General features: G+C 29.5%; 1 protein-coding gene across 3 annotated transcripts in view; it reads right to left on the bottom strand.

Moving 5' to 3' along the window:
• The window catches only part of LOC112680308 (neuropeptide Y receptor type 2-like), a 217761-nt gene extending 207203 nt beyond the window's left edge, over positions 1–10558 (bottom strand). For all 3 annotated transcript variants that reach the window (XM_025550380.1, XM_025550371.1, XM_025550363.1), the window contains exon 1: positions 10380–10558. The gene's annotated coding sequence lies outside the window, so the exon portion shown is untranslated. The remainder of the gene's footprint in view (positions 1–10379) is intronic.
• Positions 10559–14204: the final 3646 nt, after the last annotated feature.

Here is a 14204-nt window from a genome sequence, read left to right as displayed (position 1 = left end):
TTTTTTTCTTGTGCTTTTTTTCTAATAGAGGTATTTCTATAAACTTCAAGATGTCTACAAATAAAAAACGTAAAATTGAAGAAGAAAATAGAGGATTTAGAAGTGAGTGGACTGATACTTATGCATTACGGGGCAACTAAAATGTCTTATTTGTGACGAAAACTTCAAAAACAATAAAAAATTGAATATTTAAAATCAATTTTTATCTAAACACGATTCTTTTGGTAAGACGTACCCAGCGGAAAATAAAAGAAAAACAGCATTGGCCGAGTCGATTCGCAAATCTCAACAATCGATATCTAAATTTTATAACTGGTTTCAGTCAATGTCTAATTTGACTGCAGCTAGTTTTGTTGTATCTCACGAAATCATGAAATCTGGAAAACCGTTAACTGTTGGAGAATATATTAAAAAATGTTTTATTGGTATGTCAGAACGTTTTCTGAATTCAAAAATAAAACAAAAATAATCAATAAAATAAAGGATATTCTGTTGTTGGCAAAATCTGTTCGTGATAGAGCTGTTAGAATGGCTGAAAATGTTACAGAACAACAGTTTTCCAATCTGAAGTCATCACCTATATTTTCCTTAGCTTGTGACGAATCTTGTGACGTTAAAAACATCGCGCAACTCACTTTAAAGGGACGGTATGTTTCGTCTACGGATGTTCATGAAGAATTACTAGGTTTACTTTTTATTGCCTACCAATTTCTCAATGAAATAATAATACTATCTTTATTCTTATCATACTTACTAATAAAGTAATAAATTATACGCCACAATTAAAAACAAAAAAAAAAAAAGGTTGCTTAAACCTGTGCGGCTCCCTGGATATTATAGTTTTGTAATTTTTTGAAAAAATGGCTCTTTCATACGAAAAGGTTCCCGGCCCCTGGTATAGAATATAGTTATGAACACCTAAGCCACGGAAAACGGCGTTATAAACGAATGACCGAATGTTGTAATATCGTTGACATACGCATTTTGTTTTTGCTGTAAAATTATTATTATTTGTTTTTCTAATTTTCTTTCTATTGTTATTTCAATAAAAAAAAATAAATATCGTCAATCTCCTATTGTGAATTGTGGAGAATTTGCCTTTTACCAACTTATCACGTGTCACGATTCGAATGGACGGCATGTTATTTCGTACGAAAACAATTTTCCGAGAACAACACGAATTACGCGCCGAGGATAATAATGTGTGTGCGTCACGTGTTATGGTCGTCGTTAATTCTGATAAAATGTATACCCAATTAGTTTCGTGCTGTAACGCCTCGTACTGAGGTGGTTTCCATCATAACAGCATAAGTGATTAATATGACCGCTAGAGGGGTGGTTGCGTTTTGGTAGCCCCTTCGCGTACGATACCTGGACTACACCCGGTTTTATAAATAAACGTGTGGATGAACAAATCGCAGTACACGTAAAAGAGTTCTGGCGGAAAAACGTGACGATTTAGCTTATTTCGTGATACGAGCTTGGGCGATACACAGCATTTCGATATGGGTAGTTTCAGAATTTAAATGTGTGGTGTGGACGAACAAAACCACGTATGTTGTACCTGTTGAACAATGTCGAATCGTTGGCGAAAACTATGCATATTCTATGTGGTAAAGCGTCGACAAAATGAATAACAAAAAAAATAATTATTAAAGATGCAATAGTTTGTACCACGTATTCGATCCGTCGAAAAGTGTGTAATTACGACAATATTGTAAAAAAACGTCATAGTTAACTAAAGAGACTATTTCATCAAGATTTTAAAAATAAACAATGACTAATTAATCTAAATAATTGTACTATGTAATATACCAACAGCGTCTTGATCTGAGATCTGGGTTTAGTTAATATTACTGCTATGTATGAAGAATACAATATCAAATATATCTAATATATCTAATCACGTGAAATCGGAAGATCACACTTAATACGGTAATTTAAAAAATATAAAACCCTATCATGGAGTGTTGACTCAAGGAATAATCACTGTTTCTTTTCTCAGGTTCGCTTTTACGTATGAGTACAATAGTTGTTCAATTAAACTTTATACACCATGATGACAAAACCAATATAAATTCCTAAATGGTACAATGATAATGGTACAAAAATTTAGTAAATATAAAGTCACAAATTACAGAGTGATTTAGCCACAGGATGACAATAGTAGATCTGAGGTAATTACAATATATTTATCATAGTTTAAAAAAAATCAATTAACAATAATCATGATTCTTTGGCATCAAAAGAAATAAACATTCAGATTTCCTAATATGGGAATACTATTAAAATTAAAAATGTTTGTTATTATTTGAAAATTTTCGCATAGTGATAATGATTTAGTTGGTCAATTAGCCATAAACAGAAGATATTGTTATAATTATAAGTGTTTTTAATTATGTATTCCGTGTAAAATGGAAAATGAAAAATGATTTTCCCATGATATGCGTTTTTTCTTATTTATCAAATCGAATTTTAAATTATTCTTAGTAGTACTTTAAAAATAAATAAAAAACTATCAAAAACCTGTAAAAACCTGTGTAAAAACCTATCAATCAATTGTATATTAAAGACGGATGGTACGTAAGAGAAATCATTTTTCAGAATGCTTCTACAAAATTACCTTGAACTAGAAATAAAACATATCTTACACATTTTTATAACAAAACAAGTTCAGTAATTAGTTTAAATTTATAAAATAATTAACTTTTTATGAGTTGCTTACTAAATATAAATTACAATATTTCTTGGTATTTTATGGACTTGGAGTAAGTTTGGAGAAGCTTTTCGTAGCCAATCACTTACAGGTATTTCTCTGGCAAAAGTTAGATGAAAGTTTTCAATTATTTTAAAACTACTACATTTTAATTCACTGTGAATATATGTGTTCTTATAACCCGCTGCACTTACACAAAATATACATTTTAATAAAGCTATTACTGTATAATAGTAATAAATATACATCATTATAATTATATGAGTTTCTCCGAGTTTGTGAGACTGTTGAAATCATACAATACCGCCTTGCCAAGGGGGACGAAATATAATTAAAATTTTCTCCACATTATTGTCATCCAATTGAGGCATCTGCCTTTAGCTACTGTTGCCGTAGATTTCCTACGAATTAAAAGCGACACCATGTAAATCCGTTTGTCAAAATAATATCATCGACCACAGGCATAAGCCAAGTAATTTATTTATTCCGTTTATATACCTATATAATAGTATTTAATAAATGTGTATAAGAGTTACAAAAGAATTCCAAAATATGAGAGCAGATAACAATTTAAAACACCAAATAAAATGGGGAATTTTAAGTAAAAATATCAGTTATGATGAAATTTTAGTATTAATAATTCCATATCATATATACGAGTATTCGTTTAACAATTTACTTACCATATTTTAGAAGATAATTAAATTCTAAAAGAGAAATTACTCCAATTATTCCACGTACGTATGTACACACATACTAAGGTATTAAGTTAAAAACAAAAATGGCGATTAAATAGAATTTGTCAAATTTAAAAAAGAACGAAGTAATTGTAGGTATTTTAATAGATTGATCTATTGCAAACCACATGTGGTTGACTGTTGGATAGAAAAAATATCACCTGCAGAGAAATGTTGGAACTAGTCATCAATTAGCGTTTGATTATCCACAAACGGCCCACTGACGAAAAAAAATAATTACACGTACCTAGCGAAATATATTTTGATTTCACCAGTTCTGCTACAAATTTGGTTTATGGCGCATTTCAAATTTCATAAACGTCTACCCAAACTTCATGGTTCAATCTTTTATAACCACTTAACCACAATCAGCAACGTGGATTTTGTGAAAAAGTTATAATGTTATACTGCACCGAAAATGTCTACAATATAACTGCCATTGCCACTTAAGTCTAAACTTATACGATAGCTATAATATGCATATCCGAACAAACAAATCGTCTCCAAAGTAAAATATAATTCGAATACATGTTCGGTGATCAAATGATTTTTACTCGACTCATTATAGCGAGCCGTTGGACTAAACTAAAAAATATACCAATACAAAGTAAAAATAAAGCGTAAAAACAAAATTTTTAGCTATCGAAAAAAGTTAATCTTATTGATTTATGAATACAAAAATGAAGAATACCAATACAACTTCCTGTCATATAGTGAATTACCTTAACAATACTGACATGGGAACCAAGACATATTGTAACAGACGAGAATAGAGTACTCTACTAACTGAAAGATATTATATTAAGGAAAATGAAACTTACTACCGATACATAGATTAACTCAATCGATCTACTCAAACAATAAGATGAAATATTATTGAACAGAATCGGTGCTGATCTATACATTACGTTTGGCACGTATATAAACATTAAGACATTATTTATTACAATGTAGAAAATGTATCAAAGGAAGGATGGAAGCTTACCTGATAAATCATCTCACCGAATGCTTAAACAATTTAGAATAAGCAAAAATATATTAGGCCACCAACTTAAAAAAAAATATTTGCAACCTATGTATTCACTCTTAGTATTGTATTCTACAATTTCTATAATGTTAACGCTTGAATTTTGACCAATGACTATTTTAATAGAAGACTAATTTGTACAGTAAAAAAAAATTAATCTTCTAGAACAGCGGTTCCCAAACTGGGCACCGTAGTGCCCTAGCGGCAACACGACCACTTTCTAAGGGCATCGTGGTCTACGGTTCATAACAAATAGTTTAAAATATATAACATTTTTTTTCCTTATTGTTTTCTTAAAAACTTTATAGCAAATAATGAAATATTTTCTATTGTATAATCGGATATTCTCATTTTAACATTATAATATTTTTGTATAATAATTATAATCATAATAACAATAATTTTTACTTATCTATTTTTTAAGTTTAAAAATGCATTAATTTATAACTAAGTTAATTTTTATTAAAATCAATAAAAGCGGTTATCAATATTTTTTTTCTATATTTAATGTTATTTACAGCCAGGGAACCATGACTAAATTTGGTCCAAAAAAAGGCACCATGGAAAAAAAAGTTTGGGAACCGCTGATCTAGACTGTTAGTGAACCGGATATTTTTCAGCATATTATTATAATATTTAAATACATTGGTATATTTTGTAAGAGTGAACTAAGTTTATTCTTTATATTATTCAGTATCCGATGTTTAAACTTTTAAAGAAAAAATACCATCTCGTTTATTATTCGTCCTACGTACAAAACCGTCACCGGAATCGCTTTCATCTTGCAGACAAATTGTAATAGCGGACATAGTCCGTGAATATAATCGACCGTGTTTCGGTTTCAAAACAAAACAATACGGAAAAATGTGAATTATTTATGATAAATACACTATCTTTTAGAAAGGAAAAACTTGAATATTCTTAGTTTACCTACACGTCTGTTGGGCCGAAAAGTAAGAAATAATTGAGAAATGTTTGAACTCACCACAATACCCCTCTCACCATACCAACACAATTTTTTTACCTCCATCTTTTACGTAAATATACTTTAGGTAATATATCATCACAGAAATTAAGACTTTTACTGACCGAATTATCACTTTAATTTCAATTTTAAAATTATTTTCTCAATAACCAATATGAGAAAATATGAGAAAAATAATAGTCATCAAGTTGGTGATGGTGTAGTTTATGAATTTCAATCAAACAAATAAAATGTGTTTAATCCTCTGAACTTCATATTAAAGTTTGAAAATTAAAAATTCGAGTTAAAAATATAAGAAAATAATTGAATTTCTAAACGTGTATTATCAAATTAAAATACTTTCAGTTAAAAATCTCTAAATATAATAAAAAACATGAATAAATTCACTAATCTTTTTATAACTGCGAATAAACTCGTGTTTGTTATAAGTTATAGAACCATAAAATAATATTGTAATAAAATGGAATATATTGTAAAAATTAACAAATTGATTTATTACACTTTACTTATGCATTTAAAGTGAGTTTTTATACAGATTATATCGATATTCTTTAGCCAATCAATTGTAAAATTAATATAATATAATCAATAAAACAGAAAACCAATAAAGTATATTTATATTTATATTATTTTTAAATTATTTTAACAGAGTATAAGATTTTTTAGATATTTTCTAGTTGGTGCTTTGAATGATTAATTGTTTTATTAAGTACAATATATTTTAGATAGCTTTGAAAGTAGAAAAAATAGTCCATTATAAATTATAGTAAGAGGATTCTGAACTTATATTGTTTAGTAAATTCTATCCTATTATACATATATTTGATCAATGTTATCGATATTATAGCATATTTAATATAAATATATTAAAGAACAGAGATCAATTCAATTTTTTTTCACTTACCTTAATGTAATTACATGTAATTTAGTATAGTTATATTTTATTATTATTGGGTATGCAAAAATAAGTATATAGCAAATTATCTATAATGGTCCTTCATCTGACTATTGTCGATATAAAATAATAATTTGATTAAAAAATATACAATTATTCTACTTAATAATAATACATAATTTTATTATAATAACTATATATTAAAAAAAAAATGTTCTCCTTATCTTACATTTGAGTAATTCGTTTAAATATTAAAGAAAACATATGTCACAAATTAATGGATCCCTAAGGTTTTTTTTTTTTTTAAAAAATTATGAATTTACAATTTATGAATAATCTATAATTAATTTTTCTATTATAAAAAAATATATACAAAACTATACATTTATCTCACTTAAATTTTAATTTTAATCAATAATAATTTCAAAGGAATAGGTTAACTATGTATGCACAGACCAACAAAATAGCAAAAGCAAAAATCAAGTACTTAACACTATTATTTGACTACTATTATTTTTGAAAAAATCAAAATAACTTACCCAGTTTAATAACTAAAAAATTTGAAGTATAAATACGTTTATATGTTGATTTATTTATTTTGAATAAATTAACTCTAGTTAAATTTAATTTAGTTTAATTGTTAAACCCATAAAACAATTAATCTTACGTCATCATATTCCGGACATGTTAGCATTGCGAATTGTCGACTAAAATAAACATTAAAATCAATGCTCTTAAATTTTAGTCAAAATTGTATTTAAATTGATATGACTACTAAATATCAATGTAATACAATGCCATTCAATACGTATTCTAACAACATTTCGGAAAAAAATAAGATACAAATAGTAGTATTGTATTCAAAAATATTTTAACTGGTATAGAAACAAATAGCGCGTTGACAATACATTTAGATGTAATGTTCACGTCATTGAAATATAATACACAAAATTTCATCACTATATATAAAAGTTAAAGGTCAAAATATTTTGGAAACATCGATGTGGGAACGTAGGGAATAGTTGACTGATACGGGCTGTTATAAACGGATAATTTGACGATTTACTTAGTCACCGTAAAATAAATTTGAGCACTTTTTTAGTGAGACTGGTAAGCGTTTGATTATTTATCTAATCGTAATAACTATTCTGTATAGTTTTATTGTACAGTAAAATGTGTTTTATACCAATTGGATTTAGACATTCTAATTATTCATCCATACTAATTGGTTGAGTAGGTAGAGGAAAAGAAAATATCAATATTTCAGTTTATTACACGAAGATAGACATTTTTTATAATAACTATAGTATAATGCATTATTATTATTATTTTTAAAATGTGTGCAATGTATTTCAATGATCGCAATAGTTGTGATTTTATTTTTTCATTTTCAGTCGCGATTTTATAAACTTTTTATTTACCTGATAAAGAATTTTCAATTCGAAACCGGTCGTATTTTACAATTATAATAATATTCCAAACCAAGATTTTATTTATTTATTTCTATATATATATATACTATTTGTTTATTTAATTATGCATAAATATTTTTTTCGCTACTTCTTAGTATTTAAATATAACTAGACTTGTTATAATATTAGGCTCATGGAACTACGTCAGTTTACGTTAAAATTTCATAAACGGTATACCTACCGACATAATTCGTTTTGTTGATAAAGTAACAGTGCAATATTGATTACTGACGATAATATAACTTTTGTATCCAATTTAAGATTGCATAAAAACATTTAAAAATATAAGTGATAATTCTATTATACATCAGCGGTTCTCAACCCTTTTGAGGCAGTGACTTTTTATAATTTCACTAAGATTTTAAGCGACCCTTATATTATGATAACCATAAAAATTAGTGATTAATGAATACAATTAATATAACGTTGTTCGTGATGATATTTATAAAAACACCTTACTAGTAGGTACTAGTAGTAGCAATTTTCTTTAGAAAATGTCGAATTTCTTAATCAGTGGCGTAAATCCGGGGGGGGGGGTCAAACCTCCAGGGCCAAAAAAAAAAGAAGAAAATTGTTTAATTATTAATGACGTGTAATATATTTGTAGTTTCATTATTACGTTTTGAACTTAAAATATACAACTATACAAATACTATGATAATTATATAATTATTATATTGATTGGTGTTTGAAAAGTTTTGTTGACTATGCATGTTTTTATATTCCAATAGCTATTAATTTACTGTAATGTAAAATTAAACTGTAAATTGGTAAAAAAAGTAGTATAAAGTAATATCTATTTATAGCAGTTATTTATCTTATTTATCTGTGCAACGAAAAAAAAAGATAATAATTACTTTTGTGAACCCCTCCCCCCCAATGCAAGATTGCCACTATTCTTAATTATATTTAATTTATATATTTAATATTTCGCTTGCATGAAGAGCTAATATATTTATGTAGATTACAATATTCAAGAAAATAATTATGTTGACTCAAAATATTAAACAAAATGTTTTTACAATAAGTAACTGGAGAATTCTGTATGCATTTTTTAATATATTATAAGTTATTTAAATAAGGTTTTATAAAAATTGATGTAAATTCCTGTACAAAGTCGTGTCATAAATGTGTTTGTTTTGTAATAAAATGTATATGGATAAATTAGATTTTCCAGACGCGTTTCAAAAATTTAAATAAATATATTATTATCATAAGTTATTTGTTTATCCTGGAAAATCAATTATATGACATAAACGGTTTTTTTTTATAAATAAATACAACGATTTACTAGTAAGTTCTACATTTTTTTGCTGTATTTTTGCGGAAAAATTTGATATAAAAAACAAAATAATACATTACTAACGTTTAAGGATAATTTTTAAAACGGAACAAATGTAATGAAAATTATTGTTTCGTATACAATGTTTTTCATGAACGTCATAAAACAATTTGTACATTAGTATATATGCACCAGGATGGTCAATAAAAAAAAAAGAAAAAGAAAAGTCAAACCCAATTAAGAGAGTTTATGATCTCGTAAAATCGGTTACAATAAAAATGGCTTCTTGAGTTTTAGTAAGGGAGGAATCTGCGGAAATCTCCGTAGCTATGTTAGGGATTATATCGCTTCTGTCAGAAAATTCAACTACTAACAATAAAATAGTAATTTACGACTACCGCCTTCGCATGGACACAAAACCATTACTCACTGTTTTCCATCGATTTATCGGATGGCCGTTATTATTTTTTTGCCATAAATACATTACATACGCACTATATATAAATATATACATGCCATATCAGTAACGAAATTCGTGACAGTATAAATACTCATTGTATAGTCAGAGAAAGTTACGACCGGTCATAAGCGGCGGTAGCAAACTTAATGTGCACTATTGTTTCACCTGACCATTAACCAACAGTAATGAGTTCTGCGCATGACACCTCTCGTATATAATTTGATAAATATATTAAGTACAGGGCATTCAGCATCCACGTCTAATATATTACACCCTTGATGAGTGGGAGGAGGTAGAAAATAGCCTTGGTGCTCGGTCCATTAACGCGCCGACCGACTGGCATTGTATTAAGCGGTGGAGAAGGGTCGGAAGACACTGGTGCAAAGAATGCAATATATGGTTATTATCGTTTTGATTACCTATCACGCGATACGGTACATGCGTGAACGTTTTTCTTTTCTCGTTTTTCGGGCGATACGTGAAACGCGCCGTGTTTTTATCATTGCGAACATCGAACGGCTCTGTAAAACAGCGGTGACAGGAGTGCATAGTTATTTGTACGCGCACAATATCGATTGTCGCGGTAGCGGACAAACGGTTATACCGTTGGGCAGGAAAAAGATTTTTGGGAGCTTCCGAGGAATTCGAATTTCACGGGGTCGGACGAGCGAGCCGGTGGAAAACGACGCCGTCAAAATACCGAGACTTGTTGATTTCACGTACGCGCAGGGGGTAGCGTTCGCGTTGCCGGAAAAACGAAAAAACCCCGTTTGAACGACCGGCTGTCGTGTATCGGTGCGCTTACCTTGGTTACATGACGGCACCGCGTCCGCACTGGTTCACCGACGACCGGACGAGGAACGATGCACCGGGTGAGCGGGTAGTGTGTGTGGCCGTTACGTGCGCGTGACGGTTTTTCGCGGTGGTAAACGCTTCAGCTGTGGTGCGCGCGCGATGGACGAATGCGGCGTGTGCTGACTCGGACGTCCGAAGCCGCTAGAACGAGCGCGTACGTCGCCGCCGCCGCCGCCTCAACCGACGCGTGCGCGCCGCTACTCGAACAGGTGAATCCGCCGCCCCCCCCGCACCGACTCGTCCGCCGATCACGGCACCCACCGACCGCGCGCCGTCGTCCAAACGGTTCCCGAGGAGATTTATCGCCGCGTCGATCGTTGTTCGTTATCAATTTTCCGATCGCTGATGCTCGTCGTCCGAGAAGAAACAAAAGCGAAACGAGAAACAATAACTTGTCACGGTATTCGTGACGCACACGCGTTTCTGCAGCTGTAATCACTACCTAGTAGCGTGTTAAGATTTGCCAATCTATATCTTCTTGGTGGATGTATCAGTGGCGTGTTTAGGTGTTCTCCGTCAACAAACACTTCTCGGTTCGCGTCGAATTTTTCACCGAATTCGAAAAAATACACACCTATCAAGTTTACAAAATTATAGCTAATATAAAATTTGTCACGTTATCAACTATGACTAACGACTTATGACTTATGACGCTTTTCAATCTGAATTGAAGGTGTGGATGGAAAAATGGAAATCGGTACCCGATAATGAACTTCCTAAATCTGCGATCGATACTTTAAGCGTCGTGTCGAAGGACCTTTATCCAAACATTTGGTGTCGACCCGGTGTATAACCCGGTGTCGACTTCGTCTGTAGAACATTCTTTTTCAATTTTAAGATGATTAAAAACCTATTTGAGGAATATCTGCAGTGAAGATCGTCTAACAGGCTAATGTTTATTGTCAGTCCGTCGAAGTGTCCAAATAATTATTGAATCAATACATTTTTCAAAACGCCACGTAAAGTTGACTTTATTTTACAAATTAAAATTGTATTCAACCGTTTTTTTTTAAATTATTTATACTTTCTATACATTATATTATATTTCAAGGGTGGCCAGCAAGAAGATATTCGTGAGCCACCCAATATATTAATAAATATGGAAGAGCCAAAATGGAAATAAGGTCATATTATTATATAATTATAATATATATATATATATATATATTTTTTTTTTAGAACAACATATTCTTACGATTTTTTATACTCAACCATGAAAATGATTAAATCGACACATCCATCAACATTAACAGATGATCATTTGACGGAATTGTTAAGGACTGATTTAACAACATATAATCGTGATTTTAAAAAGCTTACAAACAAAATAATTAAGCAACAAATAATAAAATAATTAATAATTAAAAATTATATCAAGAACGCTATATTTTTGCTAATTTTTTTCTATATATTGTAATTTAATATAATATAATACTTTTTCAAATACATAAATTCATATTAAAAATGTTGCGATAAGATGCGAACCAGAGTTTGGCCACCACTGTTATATTTTATAGTGTATATTATCAATCAAATTATAATATTATATATTTTTAGTACATGTATTAAAAATATTTTAAATCCCCTCCCCTTGAAAATGTATCCTCGATACATGCTTGATTCATACATATTAAATTACACTTTTACCTATTTTTTTTTAATTTATAAATTTACAAACAAATTATTCTTACAACGGTAAATTATTATTTTTTATATTTTTTGTACATCAATCAAATCAACAAATCACAACGTTATACTCGTACGTTGAAATTTTACTTTTATGTTTCAAAAAATTTCCATTCAAATATGTGTAGTAATACTTATAATGTATAATATTCTTTTGGTTTTCTGATATTTTTTATTTTATTTTCGTATAAAAGAAATTTAATCCTTGAATAAATATGCATATATATAATATAGTATATTATATAATAAAAAGTAAATAATATAATGTGAGTCGGTTTTTGGTGAAAACTTGTCCTAAAGCATACCAACTATTTATGAATATCGAAATCTTCTCGAGGAAGCTCGTACCTCGGAATTGAGTGTAACGAACTTATTACATAGTATATTGGAAGGTACGCAGAGTATGCGAAGTGCGCGTTCACCAATATTTCCAACAAGCGTGTCTAAATGTTTAATCAACCTTCCCTGTTTTTATTTTGTGTAGGTACCCTGTTATGGGTTATAATAATTTACCGACCACAAAACTTTCACCAAAATAACCCGGAGATTAATCATTAATTAAATATAGGACATGTATCCAACGAAAGTTCGATGTCGTGGTTACGACATTACTTGGCCATTGGTGTTCAAATCAAATTTGAGACTCACACTCGCTCACTTAACGTACTGCGCCGATCGTACCGAAATAAGTTATCCGTTTAACCCGAATGTTGGTAACATAATTTTATTACATTCGTTCGATATAGCTTGTAGTAGATAGGATATCCACAAATTTATTTATGGACATGTAAGATCAAAAACGATTTTATTGCGAGAAACTCTGCAAGTGTTCTACGTGTGCCGTGAAAATATAATCATACCACGTTATAATGACAATGATAATTATGTTCGTATCAACCACCGGCAACGAAATAAATAAGCACAGGTTATTCGAAGTTCTTTCATCTATAATATATATTTATGATTGTTCAGAATGTCACATTATAATGGTTACTATATTACGCGCTCGCAATATTGTACGAAGAACTTGATATTCATCGAACGTCGACAGTTTTCAAACAATATAATTAAACAATGACTTAATCATACATATATAGAATGAGAACATTACGATACATAACAACTATTATAATTGAGCTTAGTACAACGTTAGGCGATTATGTAATTTATCGAGATATGACTAATAAATTATATCAATAATAGAATCGGGAAGAAAAAAATTAATCTCTATATCGTTGTATAATAAAAATTGTTGATTTTCGTAAATAATATCTCGTATAAAACATTATGAACTTCAACTATCGTTTTAGGTAAGTTCGGAAAAATTGAGCTGTACATTTTTTTTTAATGTACAATACATTAGTAATTGTAATAGTATCTATTTTATGTTGTCGTAATGTAATATCTTTAAAGGCCTTTCACATAATAATATTTCAGTGACTGCTTTTTCTTTTCAAAGAGTAACTAATTTCTTGCCTATTAAGTACTTTTTCAGATAATGCTACATGATTATTGTGGTTCAACTTACTTTCGTCCATTATTACTTTGTTATTTTTATCTACTTTTAACAAAGCCTTACATATTTTCATCGTACAGTTCCACTGTTCTTTTTTGAAATCTAAATTTAAAACCTTTAATTATTTAAACATATTTGCTCTTTTCGCTAAATATGTTTGCACTTCACATTGATCCATTCTAAAAACTTCGTAAAAAAATATTTGTAAAAATAATATCGTACAACGAGAACGAGTGTTAGAAATCAACTAAATATTACTCGATATCGTATATTATTTACTATAGTTTGGCTCAGTTATGGTTTGCATTATATCTTATAATTACATAAAAGAGTAGCTGTATATCATCTTAATTGCACCTGACACTTATAACAGAGAGGTACAAGATTCAAAACGTATTTTATTTCACGTTTTATTTTTTTTTTCTTAAATTGAATTTTTCATGAAAAAAATATCAATAAAAATAAATTTATTTTTAAGTTGGATAGTTTTACTCAATAAATTAATAAAAGCTCGTTCTCGTAATATATCGTATTGTATTCCAAATAATGGTCTTCAAGATGTTTAACCTAATA

The sequence above is a fragment of the Sipha flava genome, unplaced genomic scaffold (assembly GCF_003268045.1).
Source record: "Sipha flava isolate LNK unplaced genomic scaffold, YSA_version1 101_pilon_pilon, whole genome shotgun sequence".
Lineage (NCBI taxonomy): Eukaryota > Metazoa > Arthropoda > Insecta > Hemiptera > Aphididae > Sipha > Sipha flava.
This window is presented reverse-complemented; position numbering and strand designations above follow the sequence as displayed.